Source organism: Mustela lutreola, chromosome 1 (assembly GCF_030435805.1).
Source record: "Mustela lutreola isolate mMusLut2 chromosome 1, mMusLut2.pri, whole genome shotgun sequence".
In the NCBI taxonomy this organism is placed as follows: Eukaryota; Metazoa; Chordata; class Mammalia; order Carnivora; family Mustelidae; genus Mustela; species Mustela lutreola.
This window is the reverse complement of record NC_081290.1, coordinates 69,770,043-69,795,635: the sequence shown is the minus strand read 5'-3', so window position 1 is coordinate 69,795,635 and position 25,593 is coordinate 69,770,043. Positions and strand designations below refer to the sequence as shown.

General features: G+C 36.2%; 1 protein-coding gene across 9 annotated transcripts in view; it reads right to left on the bottom strand.

The window, feature by feature from the left end:
• Window positions 1-25,593, bottom strand: part of INPP4B (inositol polyphosphate-4-phosphatase type II B) — an 834,661-nt gene that overhangs the window by 389,207 nt on the left and 419,861 nt on the right. For 2 of the 9 annotated variants that reach the window (XM_059168015.1, XM_059168033.1), the window contains one exon: window positions 13,569-13,634. The exons of the other annotated variants lie outside the window; for them this stretch is intronic. The gene's annotated coding sequence lies outside the window, so the exon portion shown is untranslated. The remainder of the gene's footprint in view (window positions 1-13,568; window positions 13,635-25,593) is intronic. 9 annotated transcript variants of the gene reach the window in all.

The following is a 25,593-nucleotide window of genomic DNA, read 5'->3' as shown; positions in this document are numbered from 1 at the left end:
ATAGTAAAAGGTTTGTTTTTAATCAAACCACATCAATAATAACATTAAATGTAAGCTACACACACATAGACACACACACACACACACACACACACCAATACACCAATTAAAGGAAAGAAGATTATCAGCGTGGATATTAAAAAATGGATTATATGCTTCATATTTATAATTAAAAACAATGACATGAATAGGTTAAAAGTAAAAGGGCTGAAAAAGTTACATCATGGAATCACTAATCAAAAGAAAATTGCAGAGACTATATTAATACCAAATAAGATAGATTTCATGTAAAGAATATGAGCATTATATAATGATAACATGGTTATTAACTAAGAAGATGTAACAATCTTAAAGGTAAATGTACTTAACAGAACTTCATAATATATGAAGCAAAAACTTAAATACTTCTCAAAGGAGAAAAAATAAAACTTAAAGGAGAAATAGATAAATCCACAATGATATACTCAGAGATGCCAACATTCCTTTCTCAACAATGGACTGGACAAGTAGACAAAAAATCAGTGAGGATATATAATACTTAAATAACACTACCAACAACTTGACCTAATTGACAGTTACTACAAATCTCGTTCAACAACAGAATATACACTTTGTTTCAAAGTACACATGGAATATTTACTGAGATTATATCCTAGGTTGTAAAACAGACCTTAACAAACTAAAAAACTGTGTGTGTGTATGTACATTTATATCAAAACCAGTCACTACACTACATATCAAAATGTGCTTAGAGGGAGATTTATAGGATTAAATGCTTATGTTAGAAAAGAAGTTCTCAGGTCAATAATATAAGCTAAAAAGCAATTCTACTTCTAAGGTTATAGTCTAGAAAAATTCTTGAAAATGTATACCAGAAGACAAAGGAATCTTCATATTAAATCAACTTCAATTAAAAAATATTGAAACAGGCTAAATGCCCTTCAAATGCCCTTATGCCTAAATGTCCATAGGAAAATGGACAAATACATTGTAACCTATTCATTTTATACAAAATGGATCTTCATTTCATATATCAACATTAATTAACTTCGCAAAGTATAAAGAAAAGAGGAGAAAGAATGAAGAGGGGCAGGAAGACACAGAGAGGGCTATGATTGTACTTATAAAAAATTTTAAAACACGTGAAATGATACTCTAGTTCTATGTTGTGTAGGGATACATAAACATGAAGTACAGTCACAGAGATATGCACGATAAACACTAAAATCAGAATCTTTATGATGTTTGGGAGGATGAGTATAAGGGATGTGATCAGAAAGGGGAACAGAAGAAACTTAATAGTTTGGGGAAAGTTTCATTAAACTGAGTAGTAGGTAAAAAGTATTTTCTATATTTTTCTTTATATCCCTGGTATGTCCCAAATTCTCATTGTAAATTTAATTAGCTAAAAAGGCAAAGTCATGTGTTGAGAGGAAGTGGGAAGGAAATTGGGTAGGAGCTTGGAAAAGAAAGGTAGAGTTTGGGTTTGCCTTTAAGAATACCAGATGAGGGAACAATGGGGGCAGACTTATGGGTCCAGCAGGGCCTAGAGACCACAGATCTGTAGTGGTCTCAGCCTGACTATCTCTGTGGCTTTCTCCAACCATGCTCAGCAGTATCATTGAGGAGGATAGTTTAGTTGACAGTGTAGGGGTTTGGCCTGCTGGTGCAGTGAGAGAAGAGTGCAACCAAGAATATAATAATACAAATATGACCAAACCGCTTTTAGACTGGAAGGGGAAGATGTAACGATACTGGAAGATGAGAGAATAATTCAGGTCTGAGTGATGAGAAGTCTTGGGGACTGCCACAGGCATACATGAGTCGCAGAAATTGTGTGGTATTGTTGGTCACTAGCACTAGTAAGAAGAAAAAGTTGTGCATCGTGAGTGTTCAGGGGTTATCTCCATGGAAACTGAAATCTCCCAAGAGGATAGAAGGTAGGACTGGGAACTAGGGGAAGACAATGTCTACTAGGAAAATCTTCTTCCTGGAAGAAAGCAGGAATTTGGCCAAAGAGCACAGTAAAAAGGGTAGAAGTGTGGTACAGCTAGACATCCGCAATCTTAAACAAGGTCCTAACAGCTTAAAGGGCCTCTTGTGACTACTAGGAACATAGCAGCCCTGCCTCCAGTCTCTGTAGTATATGGCCAGTCTATATTAGAGCAGGCAGCCTGGAAGAAGGAAACCCCAGAAAACCAGGTTTCCATTAAGACCAAGAGACTAAGGAAACATTTTCTGAAGAGGTAGAAAGTGAAAGAAACATTTTGCATAGGAACAGAAGACCCCAAGGATATTATGTGACATTTTAAAAGTGAAAAGATCAGGGGAAGATTGAGTCACGGCCAACTAAGCCCATAACAAAATAAGGATGACACAAGGGGCAAACGACACTGGGCGGGAGGTGCGTGTGGTTTAGGTGGCATCCCAGGATGACAGGGAGGTAAAGCATCATACGATGGGCTGTGCTCAGGTTCTAAGCGTACCTCTGGTTAAAGATGTTCCCTAGCCTGTTCAGGCTGAGGTCCAGTCAGGCATTGTTGGAGGGTTGCTGTCACTATGTACCTGTGGCTTTTGTTTAGGTTTCCAAACAGTGCTTTGATATAAAATGTTGAATAAATGATTATTTCTATCAATTTCAAAAATAAACAGAACAGCAATGCTCTATTATGGTGATGGTATAGCCTTTCAGTAGTTAACCCACTAAAAATGTGTTCACTTCATGCCAGTATCCCAAAAGTTCTGAAGCCAGGACATTCTGATCAACCAGATATATTTCACAATGCCAGATCACTTTACCCTCTGCACTACCCAAATTTACAAGATGATGGACAAGGCTTATAAGGATCAGCCATATGCTATGTAAGAAGAGGTAAAACCAGGTATATGATGCAGATGGGGATTTACTCAGATTCTTTTTCCTCACTGGAAATGTCAGGGTACTTTGAAGGCTACCATCTTTGTAGTTTAATGATATTCAAAGTTCTGCAACCAGGCCCCTATTCTCACTAACAGGGATTTATTCTAATTTACATCATTTGAAAGGAATAGAAGAATTGAAAAAATGGTATCAGATAAAAGGTTCCTTTTGTGGAAAAAATGGCATAAATTGGCAAATTTGATATTTCACCTGAAAAAAAAAATATCAGGCATGTATTTAAGGTCAAGGCCTTCTTTCCTAACCCATGAGGCCCTTGACTAGGCAGAAGATAACTGCTGTTAGAGCCATGAATTAACATTCAGGGGCAACATTTCTGCCTGGGAAAACCAACTGTGTCAGTAGAAAATTTAATTCTCCACATCATCCATATGATTTTGCTACCAATATTAAATTCAATATGAGCCTTCTCATATTGAATAAGGAGAATAAAGATGAGAGTTATCAGGGCTCCAGATGGACCAAAAGTCTAGCTTCTGTTAGTCAGCAATGTTCTCCTCATCTTTATCACAAGGAATTAGCACTGACAGACTGAAGAGCAACAAATATTTTAAGGTTTTTGCCACTCAAGATGTGGTCCCTAGACCAGCAATATGCATTACCTGGAAGTTTATTAGATGTGCAGAACCTTGAACCAGATCCCAGAGGTGATAAATTAGAAACTTCATTATGGCATAGAGGATTTCCATCTACATTCAAGCACGAGAAGCACCATTTTAAGACACAGAAGACTACCTAGAATCCATGCTCATAAACTGGGAGAAGTGAATATGGGATTCCGCCAAATAAAGAGCCAACATGGGCTAAAGGCCCATATCACTTAATGGAATTTCTAGTCTGGTGTCAAGAGCTTTCATGGAACCTGGGCTTCAGTCTCTCTAGTCACTGGCTTACGACCTGCCTTATAGGACTTTAATTTCTACCCAGAATTTTATAATCTGGATTGTCTGCCTGGGGCCCTTGACACCCACCTACAGTTTTATTCCCCTATTTGTTGGCCTCTTTGTATTAGACTTTTTCCACTGACTAGCCCTAACCCAACCTTGATGGTATCCACTCTTTCTTCTTTTGATCTTTGCTTTCTCCAGCCTTAGCTCAGCTGCTGGACTCTTGACCAGGTCAGACCAAGGCACCTCTGTTAAATACCTAGCTAAACAGATCCAGGTCACTGTTTAGCTAGGAGAGTGCTGGAGGCACACTTTGGAGAGTGCTGGAGGCTGGCTAGGACATGTATTATGTAGCTCACAGTAAGAACTAGTGTCTAAATGTCAGCAAAAGCAAGATCACCTAGAATCCAGCAATTTACTGAACATGTCTGGACTGGAGGGTCTTAGGATAAATATACATTGATTCAAACTACGTGACACATGAAAACAGGGTGGGGGGGGGAGGATTTAATAACAATTGACTAGTGTGGTACACTTCCTTTTCTTTTCTTGTAAATACCATATCAAAGGAGGTTCTACTAATATTCACTTCTACCACTGCTTTTGAAATTCACTTTAGTCAATAGCAGTCACAATTTTCTGAGTATTTATGTGTCTTTTCTGAGTATATATTATGTGCCATGCTCTGTTTTTTCACATTATATACATAACATTAATCTTTACAACAGATTTAAGTTGTAACTCCAGCTTCATAGGTGAAGAACTGAAGGTTAAAAAGTAATTTGCTCCACTTATTTGAATAAGTGAGAAAGTATATTTGAATTTCTAATTCCAGAGTCCTTTCTTTATTCTACCTGCCATCATTTTTTAATTTTATCTTACAAAAATCCTCAAAATTTTTTTATTTTAAAAAGATACTAGGGCAAATGTAGAGAAATTGGAAGAAGATCTAGGAGACATTTATTTTATTCATATTATTTTCTTTCTTAAAATAGAAATCTCTGGAAAACATATAAGATAATCAATATAGCCTTTAATGCTTAAGTTCCAGAATCCCCAGGAAAGACCAAAACAAAGCAAAACAAAATGAAATAATGCACCATGGTAGGTATTTTTATACTTCTGTTTATAACATTCTATCTCATTGAGACATACTCATCTATATAACTTTTACTTGGTCCTGGTGTGAATATATTTTCAGTGGACAAGCTGCCATGAAAAAAAAAAAAAAAAAAAAAAAAACCAAGAATAAAAATTCTAAATAATTGAAGCTCTAAATAAATAAAATTGAATATTAACAAATAATTGAAGCTCTAAGTAAAGCTCTAAGGGTTTGAACATATCCAATTCTCCAGATCCACCATTTTGGTTACTTAACAAAGGGGTAACATTTTCTTCTTTTGTGTGTTTGAATCATGGGGCTCCCTTGACTGCAGTCTCAGTCAAGAAATATTGCTGAGTCAAATGCATATTAAATGAATACTCACTAAAACTAGCAAAATTTTGATGTTCCAAAAGACAGAATACAAAGCAGCAATGCAGAGAATCAAGGTCAATCTGTTGTTGCTCATTTGTCTCAAATTAAGATAAGAACAATGTTGGTGTCCACTGTATTTAGTGCAGAAGAGCGAGGCTCGGCTAATCCTTGTGGCAAGTCCCCTTTAGTCCTGAGAACTCAGCATCACGCCAGATCTGCACCATATTTTACATAGATTTTTAACAGTGACCTGATGTTCTGAGGGGGAGCACTTGGACCAACTTTGGAAATGTAGATAGTCTGCCATTTAATTTGTTAGATTTTGCTGGGTCCATCATAACAATGAAAGCATCCTGAAGAACTGCAAAGTGTAGACATCAAAACATGCTTGATTTGATTTCATTCATCTCTTTGCAACAGGTTGGTTACATATACCTTCCCATCATCACTCTAAAATATTATAATCAAGTGTTGTCATAGAATATAACATTGAGGAGACTTCAAGAAACCAGTGGTTGTCTCATTTAAGGAATGGGAACACTCAGACCTAGAAATGAGGTAGGACAGCTCCAGGGGCCCAGCTAGTTAGTGCTAGGATTAGAGACAAAGTATTTTGTTCTGAGCTTTTTACCTTTTTCTTCAGGGTGTGACACTCTTGTGCTTCTCACTTGTTATACAAAGGAAAGGAACTTTCATTGGATATTCCAGAAAAGACAGAAATCTCACAGGAACTTTTTCTTCTATAAATACCTCACGCGATGTATTGGATTTTGCTTACTTAACAAAAAGTTGTAAAACCTGGTCTTAAGCCCCAAAGACACTTTTAAAAAATTGCTATCACCCAGCAAAGGTTTAAAGAAATAATACAAGAGGGCTATACAGCAGTTCACTAGATGTTTGGGTATTTTTAGTGTCCTTCTCTGTGATCTGGAAAACTAAATAAAGGATAGGCGTTTATTGTCTGACAGGTTTTTCCCCCTGGTACTTTATTTATTTATTTATTTATTTATTTATTTGACAGAGAGAAAGAGAGAGAGAGAACAAGCAGAGGGAGTGGGAGAGGGAGAAGGGAGCCTGACGGGGACTCGATCCCAGCACCCTGGAATCATGACCTGAGCCGAAGGCAGACACTTAATGGACTGAGCCACCCAGGTACCCCTCCCCTGATACGTTTATTCAACAAACGTATATTCCAAATATAATGACTCCTAGCAGCCCATCTCAAGCCTATCTTAAGAAGCAGAGATATACAGAAAGAATTTTAATTTGGCTAGAAGTTGATTTTTTTTTTTTTCACCTGTACTGAAGAAGAGGACTCCGAGGAAGTGTGCCTTGGCAACATCAAATATCTCAAATCCTTATGCGCACTGTTGCATCCAAACACCCAAGGCCAGTTAAGCACCCTGTGCTCAAGCAAGACTAAAACTGAAACTTTGATTATATCCGCAGGACATTTCTAATGTAGACATCAGACGTTATTAATTCACAGAACTGACTGAATTCCTTATGAGGATACATTTCAAGTTCCAATTAGTATTGACTAAATTATCTATAGTTTCTGATAATTAGTTGCTTATTTTCTTTTGAAATTTGAAATTTCAAAGTAAGACAGATGCTAAATTTAATTAAAATTTTATCTTCTGCTTTTTATAACAGACAAGAATAAACGTATATATGTGATAATTATAATTTCACTTCAGCTCTCCAGAGAAGTTCACAGAGTGCCTGAGGTTATCTACAAAGAACATGATACAGTAGAACTAAGTTTTCTCATTCGTACTGCCTACTGCATAAAGATAATGAGTCTCAGGTCTTTCACTGCAAGCAGGCCCCTTACTCTCCAATATGCACAAAGTCACACATTCTACATTAAAATGTTTACTCAATAAAACTGCACTACAATGAAATTAAGAGCAAACAATATGTAATGAAAAAAGAAAAAAAAAAGAGAACTCAGTTGCTAAACCTGAGTTGGACAGAATATTATAAAAAAAATGAGCCTGAGCAGTAAGGTTCAAGCCATTATTCCACCTGCAAATTCTTCTAACATTTCTCTAGTGAATCTCATGGGACTTAAGGAAATCATGGATTGATTTGACAAATCCCCTTTGTAATGTGGGTTAATCTTTTGTAACCAGCTCGAGTATATTAAAGATTGCCACTAAGACAATATGATATCCAAACTCAAATTTTATGTGAAAAGTATGTCATTAATTTATGCCTGAATACTGAATAAAACATGTATAAACTTTCCTTCTACCTCTCCCATCTTCTCAGTCTCAGACTGAAGCCCTACAACTTCTAGGATTGCTTTGATCCCATGTATAAGAAGTAAGGAAAGTAAATACCACAATCATGAATTCATAGGTTATGCATTTATTGAGCATCTTCTATATAGCATACAGTGTGTAAATAGACAAGTTTCTTTTTATATTGTCTTTGCCAAAGTACTGGTTTCAAGACTTTCAGTAGAGTAACCAACAAAATACCTACCTCCACATCTTTTTCTCCCTCCTGCTTCTAACCCTCTGTCCCATTTCCACACTTCCCCACCCCTCTACTCCCACACATATTTTAGCACTTAACATTTCCTGGCTCTTTTCCCTTTAGTAAAATACGCTTGAGAATTTCCTTACCCTTTATCCTTTGTCTGAAAAGTTAGCAAATGTGTCTTTGCTTGACTATTTCTTGTTATTGTTCTGTGGTCTTTCTTTTATAAATTAACTGTTAGTCTGGTATCTGGTATCTGAATCCCTCTCACATGTCACTTACTGTTACAGTAATTTGTCATGAGAGAGGTTGTACAGCATTGTGGTAAAGAAACCTATTTGGGGGGCTACTGGGCTGCTCAGGCATTGAACATCTGACTCTTGATTTCAGCTTAGGTGATGATTTCAGGATCCTGGGATAGAACCCTGTGTCGGGCTCAGTGCTCAGAGGGGAATCTGCTTGGATTCTCTCTCTCTCTCTCTCTCTCTCTCTCTCTCCTCTTTCCTTCCCTGAGCTCACACACTTTCTCTCTCTAAAATAAATAAATAAATCTTAAGGGAAAAAAAAAAAGAAGAAGAGAAAAGAAAAAAGTAACCTATTATGGATCCAGAATGTTGAGTCTCTGCCACTTACTCTGGGACATTGGGCAATGTCCTTAACCATACTATCCCTTAGTTTTCTCAACATAAATTGGTAAAATCGTGATACCTACCTAATTAATTGCAGAGAGAATTAAATAAATTAATATAATATATGCAAAGTTTTTGGGCATTCCATTTCTAGCAAAGATGGCCCAATGCAACAAAACACTGTATTCTCCACTGATTAGAAGTAAACACAAAAAGCAAGCTACCTAAGGATTTTAAAAATAAACAAAAGCAGGAAAATTGTGAAAAGAAGCTAAATCATGGAGCAGTAAACCATATGAGGGTGAATTTTTCACTTTTCTTGTGCTTTTGACCTGAAGGCAGTCCCCATTTCTTGGCATAGGCCATAAAACTGGGACAGTTTTTTTAAAAAATTGAAATCATGTAATCATGTTTTCAGAACACAATGGTACTAGACTAAAATACAATAACAAAAAGGTATCTGGAAAACTCAAATGTTTGAGAATTAAGCAATACAGTTCTATGTAACCACTGGGCCAAAGAGAAAGTCACAGAAGTAATTGTGAAAATACAAATAATCAAAATTCGTGGGATGCAACTGAAGTGGTACTGGCAGAAACTTAGAATGCTAACATTAGAAAAGTCTTAAATCTATGATCTAAAATGTCATTCTAGGAAACAAAAAGGAGTATATTAAACTCAAAGCAAGCAGAAGAAAGAGAATAATAAAAACAAAAGCAGAAATCAATGTGATTGAAAATTAAAACAATTGAGAAAATCAATGAAACCAAAATCTGGTTCTTTGAAAAGATAAATAAAATTGATAAACTCTAGACAGAAGGACCAAGATTAAAACATGCTATAAATTACAATATTGGAATAGAAGAGGGGACATCATTATAGATCATTGACCTTAAAATAATAATAAAGAGAACTATCCTGAAGAATGTGAAGATTTAAAAAGATAACAGATGAAAGTGAACAATTTCTTGAATGAAAATTACAAAATTTCACCCACGAAAAAATAGATAACCTGAATGGTCCTGTACCTATTACAGAAATTGAATTTATATTTAAATACTATAAATAAAACTCCAGGTTATATGGCGTTCCTGGTGAACTGTACTGAAGATTTGAAGAATACTAACAAATCTACACTCAAACTCTCAAATCTAATCTCAAGCTCTTTGAGAAAATAGAAAATGGAGAATACTTCCCAACTCATTTTATGAGGTCAGCATTATCTTGACAGAAAAGTAAAGATGCTATAAGAAAAGAAAAATATGGACCGATATGTCATGAACTTACACAAAAATTATCAACAAAATCTTAGCTATAACAAATATAATCAATAGTATATAAAAAGTTTTTTTTCCCCCCCAGGACAAACCAGCATACAGAGGGTTTTTTCCAGGAATGCAAAACTATGTTAACATTCAAAACTCTATTAATGCAATTCATTGTATCAAAAAAATAAAAAAGAAAAACATTTGATCATCCCAAAGATACAGAAAAAAAATACTTGAGGAAATTCAACGCGCATAAAATAGAATTCTATGATAAAAAACTCTCAGCAATATAGGAATAGAAGGAAAGTACTTTAACCCAATAAGGGGATCTATAAAAATCCTACAGCTATCAATAGAAATGAATTATAAAAGACTCAACACTTTTCTGCTAAGATCAGGAATAAGGTCAGACTTCCCCCCTTTTTTTTTAATACTTTCCAGTGTTGTCTTCAATTTCATTCGGTCAACTAATGCAATAAGTCAAGGAAAAGAATTATAAGACATACAGATTGAAAATGAATAATGCTATTTGCAGACAACATTGTTTCTACATAGCAAATTTTATAACCAAACTCAGACAGCTGATGTGACTGTAGCCCAGTACTCATGGCCTAAATTCATCTCAGCAGTAATACAGATACCAATGTGGAAGCAAACAGTAACCTTGGCAGAGGTTCACTCCTTTGGTGAGTTTATTAGTAAAAGAAAACAGAACAAAGTAGAGGATGGAAGAAAAGAGCCATTAACATACACAGTTGAGTTTCACTGACTCCATGTCCATGTTACTTTCCACAGATGGGGAATAAGGGACACTGCCTGAAAACAAACAAACAAACAAAAGGGGACTAAGATAGTTATCTCAGGAAATACCTGAGACTGCTTCAGAGATGATACTTATTTGGACTTTGAGAGATTTGTGCATCAAAAATGTAGGGATAGATAAAAGGGAAGGAAAAGAGAAGAGCAATTAAAGAAAAAAGTCAGAACAAAAGACACAAAAGAAGGAAACATTGAAAAAGTTGATGAAAGCAAAGACAAAAAGCTACAGATATAGAATATGCATAAACAACAGGAAGTTGGCTAATCTGATCGGAGCAGAATGCATGGAGAAGCAGCAGGAAGTGGGGGCATTATCACTGAATTAAATCATTCATAGGGAGGACAACTGCTTTTGCTTAGGATGTTAGATATGGTGTTTGTAAACCAGGAAATAGGACAATGAAGGTTATGCTCTTCCTGGCACTGTTAATTCACTGTTTTATTCAATTAAACCAATATTAATCAAGCAACTATCATGTCTAACAGCATGCAAAGTGCTATAATTCAGAATTATATGCCACTATGCTTTTATATTGGGCTTTACAATCTGATGAGCAGAATCCAATGTATCTATAAGAAAAAAAAAAGTTTGAGTAAAGGGATTTATGAATCTACTTTTGAGTCTTTGTCTCCAGGATACAGAATCAACAAGTACTTTCTGACTGTTTTGTATTTGCATTCTTCTGTGCTAGATATTATTTTATGTATTCTCAAATTTAGTTTTGTTTCCTGTTACTTCTTTCTCTTATTTCTTTCCTTTCTAGAACTTAATATATCTAGATCTGCTACTATATACTGTTCAGTGTATAAGTCAAAAGACAACTAAGACAGAAACCATGTTGCATGGGATTTAAAATTCCATTTTAGAGATGGCTAAACTGAGATTGCATATGGTTAGAAAATGTGTCCAAGGTCAGACAGGGAATAAGTTAGGGAACAGGGATTCAACTCAGGCTTCAAAACTTTAAAAACATTGTTTTTGCACTGAGCACTATATAGTTCCTAGAAATTACAATTGATAAAGATGAAAAGACTAGTCATTTGGTTGGGAAAATTCCTCCTGAAAGAGAAAACAGCAAGTTCAGTTTCATGCCAGATAACGTGTTCCCCAGCGGCCGACTCATTCCATCTGGCTAAAATATTATCAATTTCTATTTTTATCCCTACTGTCATGTTTTCATGTTGATCTTTTTCTTTCTTTTCTTTTTCTTTTTCTCTTTCTCTTTCTTTCCCTTGCTATTTCAATTAAGATTTCTAATTAGATTCCAAATTTGAGACATCTCTAGTAAAAAGCGAATGGCGAGAGCTGTAATTAAAGGACAGCTGTCTCTTGTCTTTCTGGGAATGAAACAAGGCTTTTTGTTCTAAGTTACAAAATTCTAGGGAATTCTTCATGTATTTTTCTTATTGTCTTAAGAATAACTGAAATTATTGTCTTAAGTTAACTGAAATGAAAAATGCTGAATTGATCTTAAAAAAGTCAATGCCCTTTCCAATGCGGATGCTTCTCAGCACCTCTCTTCTGGAATAAGTGTAGGTTAACTCTAATATTCTGGTTCCTTGACACTTTTATTATTATAAATACAAAATCTCCCCACTTTATACAAAATCAAGTCGTTCTTAGGTGCTAATGTAAGCACTACCCCAAGTCATTTTCCTCATTTTAAGCTTCTTTTTTTTCCTCATTTTAAGCTTCTTTTTTTTTTTTTTTTAAGATTTTATTTATTTATCTGACAGAGAGAAAGAGAGATCACAAGTAGGCAGAGAGGCGGGTGGGATGGGGGGAAGCAGGCTCCCCGCTGAGCAGAGAGCCCAATCCAGGGCATCATGACCGAGCCGAGAAGAGAGGCTTAACCCACTGAGCTACCCAGGCACCCAAGACTTTTTTAAATTATGAGAACAAATCAAGGTGAATAGGATATTTTCAATGGAAAGGAATAAGGTTCCCAGCAGCTGAGATGCAAACACGTTTTTATGGTTTTCCTTTGCCTGATTTAAGAGAACAAATATTACTAATACTGCTAAAGAGAATTCTTTAGTAAGACCTTACTCCATATTATTTTCACATGAAAATTATAATCAGGATTTGAAACAATTAACCATATAATTCAGGTCAAGAAAAATCTTCTGTCTGAAAAACCTAAACCACTGAAGCAAAACAGATTTTTTTCTTCTAGCTTGAATTATCTAGATTCTAGCAAATTAGTAAATTATCTATTATAATTTAATGTGCATAGCCACTGAATAGTTCAAATTACCTAAAAGGCAGGCCAGCCTCAGATGTATAAAGAACTTTTTAAAATACATATTTCCAAGAAAGAACCTTTGGAAACTCTGTCTAATGTAAAGCCTCTGCCTTCGACTCAGGTCATGATCCCAAGGTACTGGGATCGAGCCCCACATCCCCCTCTCTCTCTGCCTGTTTCCTCTTCTCTCTGCCTTCTTCTCTGCCTACTTGTGATCTCTATCAAATGAATAAATAAAATCTAAAAAAAATATATTATTTTCCAGAGAAAGTCTCTCTGTTTAACCAGTTTACAATAGATTCCCTCCTTGTCTTTTAGTACTTTCTCCCACAAACTGCTATTTCTCTTCATAGCACTTATCACAGTTTTTATTCATACGTTGATATTTGCTTATTTATTTCATGTCACTTCCACAAGACTGTAAGCACCTTAAGAGCAGCAATGGACCATGCTGTTTTGTTCAATTCTATAAAATCACCAATTATTTGTTGTGTTTGCATATAACAGGCCTTTAATGAATGTGTTAATTTAATAAAAAATATTATTATTACTTAATTCCTTCACATTTCTATCTAGGCCTGGGCTCCCTGAAACTCTCAAGATTAATTTAGTCTATACCTAGAAATCAATTCCTCTTCAGGATATGGTCAGCCATCTATAACATACAGTCACACATATTCTAAGACACCAAAGTAGCATTTTTGTAAAACTAGCAATTTTGTAAAATATTTAAAATGTAAAAACTCTAAGATTGAATTATTCATCAATCTAAATGAGTATTATGTTAATTAATTACTGAGAATCGTTCTTGTACCTGCTTTACTGTTGTATTCCTCAAATTGCTCTGCTATTCGATTATTGCTTTGCTAACTTTAGAGCTCTGTAAAGGACAAAGGACAAAATGTTAGATCGTGGTGTTTCACTGGGAACTTCTCTTACTAATGCAGACCTAGCTAAAATATTTCATATGTTCCTAATACCCATCATTCCAAACTTGAAGACTTACCATCACAAAATCATGGGATATAGCTATTTCTTATTTATATTCTTCTTTTTAAAATTATTTTTATTAACATATAATGTATTATTTGCCCCAGGGGTACAGGTCTGTGAATCAGCAGGCTTACACATTTCACAGCACTCACCATAGCCCATACCTTTCCCAATGTCCATAACCCAACCACCCTATGGGGAAGAATTATAGCTGACCCTTATTTATTTGCTTACACAAACCAGGTGCTGTTCTAGGTTGCGTGTATTAATTCATCTATTCCTCATCACCACTGGTGAGGCAAGGGTTAACACAGCAGGCCCAAGTTACTCAATGCACTTCCAATGCACTGCACATTCCAATGAAAAGCCTATCTACAAGATTGGCCTTTGGCCAGGTCCTGGAAGATAACCTCTGAGCTCTTGAAATAGCCGGCTTGATAAGAGAATTTTTGTATGCCTGTGCCTTGGCCTCTGTTCTTTCAGTTTGACCAGATACATTTACGGTGAACACCTGTTTTCCTTTGGGGGAAGGGGAGGCTAAAGCCTGAGTAGCTGAGGTTAGTCATAGGGTGCTCCATGCTTAGTGACTGACCCCTCATGAAACTACATGACTGACCCCCATTAAAACTCTAGTGATCAAAGCTTGGCTGAGCTTCTTCCCTGACAGACCACATGCCACACAGTTCGTCACACATTGTCTCTGGGAGAATGAAGCTCATACCCATGGGATTCCACTGGGAAGGAACACCTGGAAGTTAGCAGAGGGACTTTGCTTCCCCTTTGCTGATCATAATCTGTTTCCTTTCTCTGCAATAAATCACGGCTGGGAGTTAATGGTTTATCTGAATCTTGGGAGTTCTTCTAGCAAATCATCAAGCCTGAAGGTGGTCTTGGGGACTCCTCCCCCCAACCCCTCACATAACACCCTGTAAGGTAGGTACTATTATGACCCACATTTCATGGACAGAGAAATTGGCAAAGAAAGGTGAGGTAACTCAATCAAAGTCCCATGACTAGTTTAAGTGTCAGTATTTAAATTTGAACCTATGATCTGGCTCCAGAGACTGCGCATTTTTTATATTTTACCAATTATGTCATGTTGTTTATCAAAATATTTATAGTTATCTGTCATTCAGTAAGTGTACCAAGAAATGCAACGTGGTTCTTTTTTCTTATTTTATTATCAGGAATAATTTTCAAATTATAAATGTATTATTAATTACCAAGATTTCATTTTATCTGTCAAAAAAAGAGTAATAACAATAAGTTTTATTATTAAATTGTTCTTTAACCACTATACTTTATTCAAAACAAACTTTCCTTCAGCCTTGTCAATAATGCAAATGTGACATAAGATTTTCTCATGTTCTCATATATCTCTCACCATTCTAAATGGTTTTAATTTTTGTTTATTTTTATTTTTTTAAGATTTTATTAATTTGGGATGCCTGGGAGGCTCAGTTAGTTAAGTGTCTGCTTTTGATTCAGGTCATGATCCCGGACTCCTGGGATTGAGTCCCGCATTGGACTCCCTGCTCAGCAGGGAATCTGCTTCTCCCTCTGCCTGCTGCTCTCTCTCTCTCTCTTTCTGACAAATAAATAGATAAAATCCAAAATTTTTTTTATTAATTTGTTTATTTGAGAGAGAGAGAGTGAGTGAGAGAGAGAACACAAGCAGGGGTGGAGGGAGAAGCAGGCTACACTGCCCAGCAGGAAGCCTGATGCAGGGCTGGATCCCAGGATTCTGGGATCATGACCTGAGCCAAAGACAGATGCTTAACCAACTGAGCCACCCAGGAGCCTCTCTAAATTGTTTTTAATATGGGGCTGAAAACCACAGAGTTAACTACAGAGTTAAATCACACCAGGTACACTTACTTTGGGGAAAATAAAACACTTTATCATGCTTTTTCTTAAGATATCTAATTTTTTTTTAGCCTGATAGAACCAGAATTGCTTTCAAAGTAAGTGTTTGAAAAAATAGTTTCAGAACAGGAGAAAGCATGAAGCTAGTCATTCAGTTGCTACTAAAGAAAATGAATTGCATGGAGCACTGGGTGTTGTACATAAACAATGAATCTTGGAACACTGCATAAAAAACTAATGATGTATTTTATGGTGACTAACATAACACAATTAAAAAAGAAAATGAAAACCATCAATTGAGTTTTAAACACAGAAGATAAAAATAATTTACCAATTATGTGGAAAAGTCTTAAGTTTGCTATAGTTAGCTTTATTCAGGTAGACTTTGCATAAAGTGCTTTGGTGTAATTAGTCATTGCTGCTAGGTGTATGAGGTAGTTGTTTTATTCTAACACTTGAACAAAACTGTAATTCATTCTCTTACCTTTCTTTTAATCCACCCAAGACTAAGCATTGTTCTCTGTTGTACATACTGTGGATGATAGTGTCTTTCTCTTTTCTTTTTTTTTTTTAAGATTTTATTTATTTATTTGACGGAGAGAGAGAGAGATCACAAGTAGGTAGAGAGGCAGGCAGAGAGAGAGGGGGAGAAGCAGGCTTCCTGCTGAGCAGAGAGCCTGATGCGGGGCTCGATCCCAGGACCCTGAGATCACGACCTGAGCTGAAGGCAGAGGCTTAACCCACTGAGCCACCCAGGCACCCCAACAGTGTCTTGCTCTTATCATTTAAATAGACTACACACCTCTTGATACTTTGAGGTGTCATTACATCTGCAGAGGTAATGAGTCTACCTTGCAATGTGGATGTACAGAGGTCAGTGTACTCTCATATGACCCACAGTGTCTAAACAAGCCCTTGAAATAACTTTAAAAAATATGCATAGAGCACGCAGAGAAAGGGCAACACCTCACATAGTGATGATGAAATATATCAAATATAAACCGGATAATTGTGCAAGTCCAAAGAATAAGTTTATGATGCAGAAGGACCAACCGTATTATGTAAGCCTGAGTCTTTCAGACTCATTTTGTCTCCCTTATGGTGCTGTACTTTGTCAACTTTCATCATGTAGCAAGAACCAGTATTTACCCAAACCCACCAAAGTGTGTGGTCACTTTAAACAAACATCCCACAGAGTTAATGCCAATCAAAAGCCTTATTTAAGAACTTACCAACACCTTCACAAAACATGATCAAGTAGATCATTAAGCTTTAATTAGGTCATAAAAGTTTATCTTTTAAGTTGAAAATGTAAAACTTTATTTTGAACAATTTCTGGATATTAAGTTGGATTAAACATTACTGATTAGAATTAAAATATGGAATATTAAAAAAATTAGAATATGGATGCCTAAGTGACTAGTGAGTTAAGTATCTGCCTTTGGTTCAGGTCATGATCCCAGGGTCCTGAGACTGGGTCCCGTTTTGGGCTCCTTGTTCAGCAGGGAGCCTGCTTCTCCCTTTCCCTTTCCCTCTCCCATGCCTGGGTGCACTCTTGTACTTTCTTTCTGACAGATAAGTAAATAAAATCTTAAAAAAACAATTGGACTAGACTTTATTAGGCTCCACCTTATGTTATCAAAATTAGTGCCTTCTTTGGTTCCTCTATCCATTCTGTTTGTGGCCCTGAATGATATTTTCATCAATCATATCCTGCCTCCTTCTACCCCAGTGCCCTGGTGTGACAGGCATGTATGTTAATTCAAAGCTTGTTATTTGCCTTTTCTATATTGCCCCATGAAAGAAAGCTGGACTTGAGGTGCCTTTTTGTTGTTTCCAGACAGTCTGGGTGAGTCCAGGGGAAGATCTCCCCTCAGAGAGAGGATTGGGGCTATTAGGCCAAAGGCAGGAGCTGAGTGGAATGGAGTTGGGAAAAGATCAGGGGAAGAGCATGCTGTGTCTGTCAGAAAGTTGTTTGATATGAAGGTCCTCATCAGTTCTGAAAAACTCACACATTCATCCCTGGAAAGATCCAGCAGTTAAAAAACAAACAGAGAAACAAAACTGCAAAATGCCCTTGGGTAACTGCAAAGCCATCAGGAGGTAAGTACAGGAAATGAAGGAGAAACCATATAATATAAATAAAAGCTACCCGGTGTATAGACCGTTGTAAATATTTAGATAAGGCCAGACAGCTAACAGAAGCAGAACCTGTCTTCAACCCAAGCCTTTGGTTCTAGGACTCATTCTCATAACAACTAGACCAGGCTGCCTATTTTGGAAGGCAGTGTAGACCATGTTAAGGATTAGACGTTGCTTTCCACGAGACACCGAAAGTATTTTTTTTTTTTCTTAAAGATTATTTACTCATTTTAGAGAGAGAATGAGTGAGTGTGGGGGTGGGAGGGGCAGAGGGAGAGGGAGAGAAGCCCAAGCAGAGTTCCCATGACCACGGTGCTGGACGCAGGGCTTGATCCGGTAACCACAAGATCACCTGAACTGAAACCCAGTCGTGGCTTAACTGACTGAGCTATCTAGGCTTCCTGAAGCTATAAAGATTTCACGCAAGAAACAAGATGATCAAGGTTGTGTTTCAGATGGAATAGTGAGTAGCCGTGAGAAATGGAGCCTGGAGGAAGAAGACATTAGAGAGGTTAATTTGGAGGCTATTACAAAGCTTTAGCAGGAGATGATCAAAACGTAATTTAAAGCAGTGGTGATAAGGATAGGGAGTGATAGATTTCAGAGATATTTTAGAGGAAAAGTGGGCCTGTGGGGAATAAAAAGGAGATTTCTCCGAGGTTTCATTAAATCAATATAGGCATGTACAACGTGTAACCTACTGATTTTGTTGACCTAGAAGTTCAACCCTTTATATTGACTTACCTGCTTTTGCTTTCCTAGCTTTTTGTGCATGGCTTGTGGTATGAATTGGGACTAATAGTCCAAATATCTAAATACACGTAGAATATAACCACTAATTAGTACCAATGCAGAAAATTAAATATTTGAGAATATTTTCAATACACTGTTCTATCCAAACGTGAGTCTTCCAGATTACAATACAGCTATGCAATGCTCTGATATTAAATCTCAAAAACATCTAAAAAAAAAAAAAAGCTTGCCTTATATATGATATACATAGCATTAGGATCTATAATAACTGTCTCTAGAATAGATGTGAAATTTAATTCTACCTTCAAAAGCAGGTTTTCAAAAATCTTATTTTAGTTTCCCAATTCCCATCCCTTATTGTAAAGACAAAGTAAAATTTAGCTGACAATGAGATTATTCTCAACATGATCTCCATATTAACTAAAAAACTACAAAACATTCTATTAAAATTAATAAAGTGACTCAATAAAAGTCTTAGGATGTGAGGTGAATTTGTAACAATGACTTTCCATATCATAGCAATAAACAGAAAATAAATTTTCAAAATAAATGAATGCAACTCCCAATAGCATTGGTGATCTTGAATCACTACCGCAGTAATAGCAAAATTAATAAGCTACTTATGAATAATTAGGTAAAGAAAATTATAAAAAGCTGTAAAGAGAAATACGAAACTATAACAAATGCATGAATAGGAAAGTATTTACAAGATAAATACCACTTATTTCCAAACTAATTTATATTTTTAGCATAATTCCAATCAAAATTCTAATGGGAATAATTTTGGAGCCTATTAAAACTTTCTAAAGTTCATATGAAAAAGAGTCATGGATCATAACAAAAATTCTGAACTTGAATACTAAAGGGAGGTTTTGCTCTCCTGATTAAATACATTGTTGTGATACATTTAACGCAGGTAGAACTGGCTTAGAAATTATGTACAAATTACTTTGAAAATACAGGTAATTCCAGAAACATCCTATTTTATGCTTTCATTCAACAAATATTTAATTCCAATCATATACCAAGATCTATGTCTCTTAAAGGAACCCCAATTCTTGTCCTCAGAAAGTTTGATGTAAAGAAACTAAGAACTATTTTCATTATGGTAGAAATTGAGACAGATGGGCATTGGATTCTATGGATGCATATATTATGGAAACCTAACATCAGTGTGTGATAAAATGAACACCACAAATTAATGAGAAGGGAAGGATTTTTTTCATAATGTTGATGTAATTTGTCTAACTTTTTGGAATAAAATCAAATATGTCCCATTAGATAGAGGTATAAATTCCAGATATACCATGGCATTAAATACAAATAAAATACAATATAAAAAATAAATAAAAATGGAATTGATTATATGCCCTTTTGAAGAAATCAGTTGTACTTCTGAAGCTTGTAAGTGGCAAAAGAAATTAAAAAGAAAATGCTTGGTAGATTGAACTATGCAAAAAAATTTCCCTACATAAAAAAAAAAATTATTTGCAACAAATGCAATGCACCAAAATCCATTTTATAGATATACTGAATATCAAAACACCAATGGATACCTCACAATGAAGAAACAAGTCATTAACGAACATATGGAAAACGTTCAACCCCATTAGTACTCAAGGAAATAACCATTAAAACAATGACTGACAATATTTCATCTAACAAACTGGCAAAGAAGAAAAAAATTTCATGCTTAGTGCCATTTTGAAATTTCTTTGAATGACATTTTCAACCTCTAAGTGCTCCAGAGGTATTCCTACCCTGTCCCAGAAAACCTAGGAAGTCTTCTCACCATATATAATTAACACAAAATACTCATTTAAAGCACAACCTATTTTAACAGAATTAAACTGTAACACCTTTTTGATAAGTGACTATCAAATATTCATCATGGTATTACAGGAACAATGCCGAGTTCTTAGAAGACATGCAATGCATGTAACGAATATTGAACAGAAGAATTAAAGAGGCTGTTTCTTCATTGTTAAAGTAAATAAAAGTGTGGTGTCAGCTTCTCAAAAAATGCTCTCAGACTGTGATCTAGTAGTTCTAACTCTGTGTTGCTATTCTAAGGAAATAATCCTAAATAAAGAAAAAAAAGTGTATATACAAAGAATTACTACAATATGACTTAAAAGGGAAAATGTACAAACAACCTAAGTATTCAGAAAAAGAAGTCATTAAAAATGTTGTGTAATATTAATTTGATGGGATATTATGCAACCTTTAAAAAGAAGTCTAAAAATTAAGGCTTAACGAGGCTTATACCAAAATGTTAAATGTAAAAAGCAGGATTTACAGTTGTATATTTTGTACATAACAGGTATAGTGTAGCAGGTTAACACCAAGCATAAAATCCCATTTTCTCTGATTCTTAACTATCTCTATGAACAAGTTATTTAGTCTCTTTAAGCTTCAGTCTTAATTTATAAAATGGAAAAGTAACAATAGTGCCTTTCTGAATGTTATTTTGTTATTTTTAACCAAAAATTAAATTAGATAATTCAAATAGTGTTAACAGTATCAATCATACTATAAGTATCCAGTAACTGAAACTCTAGCTTTTGAATTATTAAATAAAAACAGAACTTATGCCTACCAGAAAGTCTAGACGTTAATGTATCAATATGTTGGAGTTTTTGAATGGTGCATTTGGCTGCTTAGAACCTTTGGAACACATCTCCTATATTTGGGAAATGCCCCACCTTACAATTTTATACATCACCAGGATGGATGCCAGTATTCCTCACATGTCTAAATTATCCCTCCAGGGGTATAAGCTAGGGTGGAAGCATGTGACCTAGGCTTTGCTGATAAGATGCTGTTTTACAAAGCTTCAGTTCCGAAGCACAAGATCGACAGAACCTTGAGGTCTATCCTGAGAGCTGACATTTCTGCTCTCTGAGGCAGTAGAGGCAGAGAATCAACCTCCAGGCCCACATCAGAGATGGGAGTGAGGGCGACTGTGCCAGAGGCAATAACTGGAGGTTTGTTCTGGGGTGGTGCTCATTTGTTTGGCTGGTCTCAAGAGTTCCTGAGCAGGCAGCCCTTACACCTGAGCCTCTGTTCATTAAGACGACTTTTTTTTTTTTTTTTTTAAGATTTTCTTTCTTTCTTTCTTTCTTTCTTTCTTTCTTTCTTTCTTTCTTTCTTTTCTTTTTTTTTTTTTTTTTTTTTTTTTTTTTTTTTTTTTTTTTTAAGGTGGAGAGGGGCAGAGGGAGAGGGAGAGAATCTAAAGCAGATACCACACTAAGCAAGGAAGCCCTATGCAGGACTTGGTCTCACAACCCTGAGATCATGACCCGAGCCAAAACCAATAGTTAGAAACTTCACTGACTATGGGGCGCCTGGGGTGGCTCAGTGGGTTGAAGCCTCTGCCTTCATCTCAGGTCATGGTCCCAGCATCCTGGAATAGTCCCAGGTCAGGCTCTCTGCTCAGCAGGGAGCCTGCTTCCTCCTTTCTCTCTCTACCTGCCTCTCTGCAAATTTGTCATCTCTGTCTGTCAAATAAATAAATAAAATCTAAAAAAAAAAAAAAAAGAAAGAAAGAAAGAAAGAAAGAAAAAAAGAAACTTCACCAACTAAACCACCCAGGAGCCTCAAGACTTTAATGGCCCCTACACACATTGGCCTTCATCAGTCCTTTGTGTGTGTGTGTGTGTGTGTGTGTGCATGGGCAGAAGTGCACACACACATGCGCATGCACACACACACACACACACACACACACCCCTCCCTCTCTCTCTCGAGAGGGAGGGGTGTGTGTGTGTATGTACATGTAATTATAGCTAATGACTTATATATGGTTTATATATATTACATAATTATAACTTATGACTACCTTTTTATAAAGATAAATATAATATAAAGATAAGTATAATAAATTATATAGTAAATTTTTTTCAAAGTAAAATTTCTATTTTTCTCCAGGTTTTAAAGAAATTAAAACATTTTATTGAGCCCCTAACAGCATAGAATGTCATTGGTACAGTGCCCCCTGTGTCTGTTAGAAAAGTCAGTCCTGCCTCATGTATTCAGATGAATTCTTTTTTTCTCTAAACTAGCTGGAGTCTATTTGGTATTTGCAGGTATGAAACCTGATTATATAGATGATGAAACTGCAGTACAATTTTTACCTTTTTTCAACCTTTTTTTTTGAATTTTCAAATTCTTTGAAAAAGCATGTGTCACCAGAGAGAAGATGTACATTAAGAAAAAGAAGAGGGACACCTGGGTGGCTCAGTCGGTTAAGTGGCTGCCTTCAGCTCAAGTTGTCATCCCAGAGTCCTGGAATCCAGTCCAGCACTGGGTTCCTTGCTCAGCAGGGAGCCTGCTTCTCTCTCTACCTCTGTCTGCCTCTGCCTACTACTCTGTCTACTACTCTGCCTACTTGTTCGCTCTCTCTCTCTCTCTCTCTCTCTGACAAATAAATAAATAAAATCTTTTAAAAAAAGAAAGTAAAAGAAGAAAATCTGACCAATAATGTATCATCAGTAGTTTATATCATTAAATGACAAACTTTACATGCATATCTCAGAATTTCAAGCTGGAAAGGGACTATAAAGATCATTGTGGGAAAAAATGTCACTGAGTCTGATCACTCATGCGCCTTAAATCACCTCTACCCCATACCCTGACCAAGATGTTAGAGTCAATGATACTGGGCTCAGTAGTCCCATATCTCAGGAAGAAACCCAGATATTCTATCACTTGATGGCTTTAAAAAAAAAATTAAATTAACATATAATGTATTATTAGCCCCAGGGGTACAGGTCTGTGAATCATCAGGCTTACACACTTCACAACATTCACTATAGCACATACCCTCCCCAATGTCCATAACTCAACCACCCTCTCCATAAACCCGGCAACCCTCGGTTTGTTTTGTGAGATTAAGAGTCTCTTATGATTTGTCTCCCTCCTGATCCCATCTTGTTTCATTTTTTCCCTCCCTACCCTGCAAACCTCCCACTTTGCTTTTTAAATTCCTCATGTCAGAGAGATCATATGATAATTGTCTTTCTCTGACTGACTTTTTTCACTCAGCATAATACCCTCTAGTTCCATCCATGTCATTGCATATGGCAAGATTTCATTTCTCTATCTCTTACTGGCTTTGACAACTAGAAAGTTCTTAATACTGAGTCATAATACATATTCCTTAAGCTTCCTTTTCTTCCCCTTGAATGCATCTCCAATATCTTAGTATTCTTTATGCTCCCATTTTAAATACCCAGTATTCGTACCTTGGAATCATTGAATAGCAATCCAGCTCAAAAGACCTTTATATCAACTCCATACACTTACTAATTTGATTCTACATCCATCTACCATTCTTATGGGGAACGTGTTGAGCAGAAATGTGTTGCACCAGAGCAGAGATGTGAATTGCTGAATCAGAGACACTGTCTATTCTTTCTCTTCAGATCATAAACTCATCTTTTCTTTGACTCTCACCAGAGGAGAATAAAGTTACACTGGGCCATAGTTTTAAAAGAAATTTGGAACCCAATGCAAAATGCTGATACTAGTGTTTGGAAAGGAAAACCTCTCTTCTGCTTTGTTTTTCTTGAAGCAGATAACCAAAATGGAACAGTGAAAACTATACAAACATGGGAATTGGAAAATACAGATTCTGAGTCCTAGTTCTGCTACTAAATCCTTTATAGCCTATAAAATCCAGATCTCTCTGTTCCTTTTGGGATAATTTAGGTAATTTGACTTCTAATAATGAATTAGATCTTAAGTCCCAGCTCTACAAAGGAGTAAAGTTAAAATAAAACTGTTGAACAATGTAGGGTCATTTGTATTAAGATTTCCTTCAACTGATGAACAGGAGAAGTATTCAGTGGTATTTAAATTTTTTTTAAAAATGCACTATTGTTAGTTATCCTCCTGACTGCCACCAGGTATGCATTTTTTCTGTTCTTGGAGCCTGACAAATCTATGTGTCCCATTTTCATAGACAAGAGTTGTCACTGCCTAAAAAACCTGTCTATATTAACTGAAAATCCTATACTTTAATTCACTCATTTAAAAAATACTGGATTCTTGGGCGCCTGGGTGGCTCAGTGGGTTAGGCCGCTGCCTTCGGCTCAGGTCATGATCTCAGGGTTCTGGGATCGAGTCCCGCATCGGGCTCTCTGCTCAGCAGAGAGCCTGCTTCCTCCTCTCTCTCTGCCTGCCCCTCTGCCTACTTGTGATCTCTGTCAAATAAATAAATAAAATCTTGAAAAAAAAAAAAATACTGGATTCTTATATAAGTTATGGTAATGCTAGCTTTTAAATAGCTAGCCATGAAATCTCAATCTTGTTTGTATTATCTCTTGGTCCAATTTTTGGCTGAGGAGGATATGAAAGGAGTTCTTTTTTATGAAGTCCTTCAGGAACCTGGGCTGAGAGAGTCTCCATCATCTTGCAAGCAAGTCGTTTAGCCATCCTGAACATGGAAATCCATCAAGGAAATGAGGGAAGAGAGAAAATGAGGATCATATGAGAGCCTTTTATAGGACAGGTCTGGACATGGCACATACATGATTCCTCTGAGTGCAAGTGGGTCTGAGCATTCATAATTCTATTCTTTAGGAGGAAGCCAGGATCTCCGCTGGACCATCTCCATCACAGTCCACCATCAAGATATTATGAAGCTCAATTAGTCCAAGGAAGGTTACACACATTTGTCTATACCAAAGCTAGATAACTAAATAATGAAGGAAGTAAAATGAATGATTTGATAATCAGGGCTTTGGTAAAATTGGTATAATAATTGAAGACAAGATGATAATCAGAAGAATGTGGTAATTATAACCTGCAAGCACTTTAGGAAGGACAGACAACAGAAATCCAGAGGAAATACAGTTCTGTGTGAGAAGTATCAGGAACATCTTTAGGGCAAAAGTCATATTAGAAAAGGGAATTTCGTGGGGTGTTATTTTCATAGTCATATAATAAAAATATAAAAATACTCCTCAAGCTGAAGTACAGAACATTCTCTATGTGGATTTTGTCTCAGCCATATTCAAAATGGCTTTTGTTTAGTGGCTTCTGCAAATTTCCTCTGTCGAGAGGCACCTTTCATCAGGTGG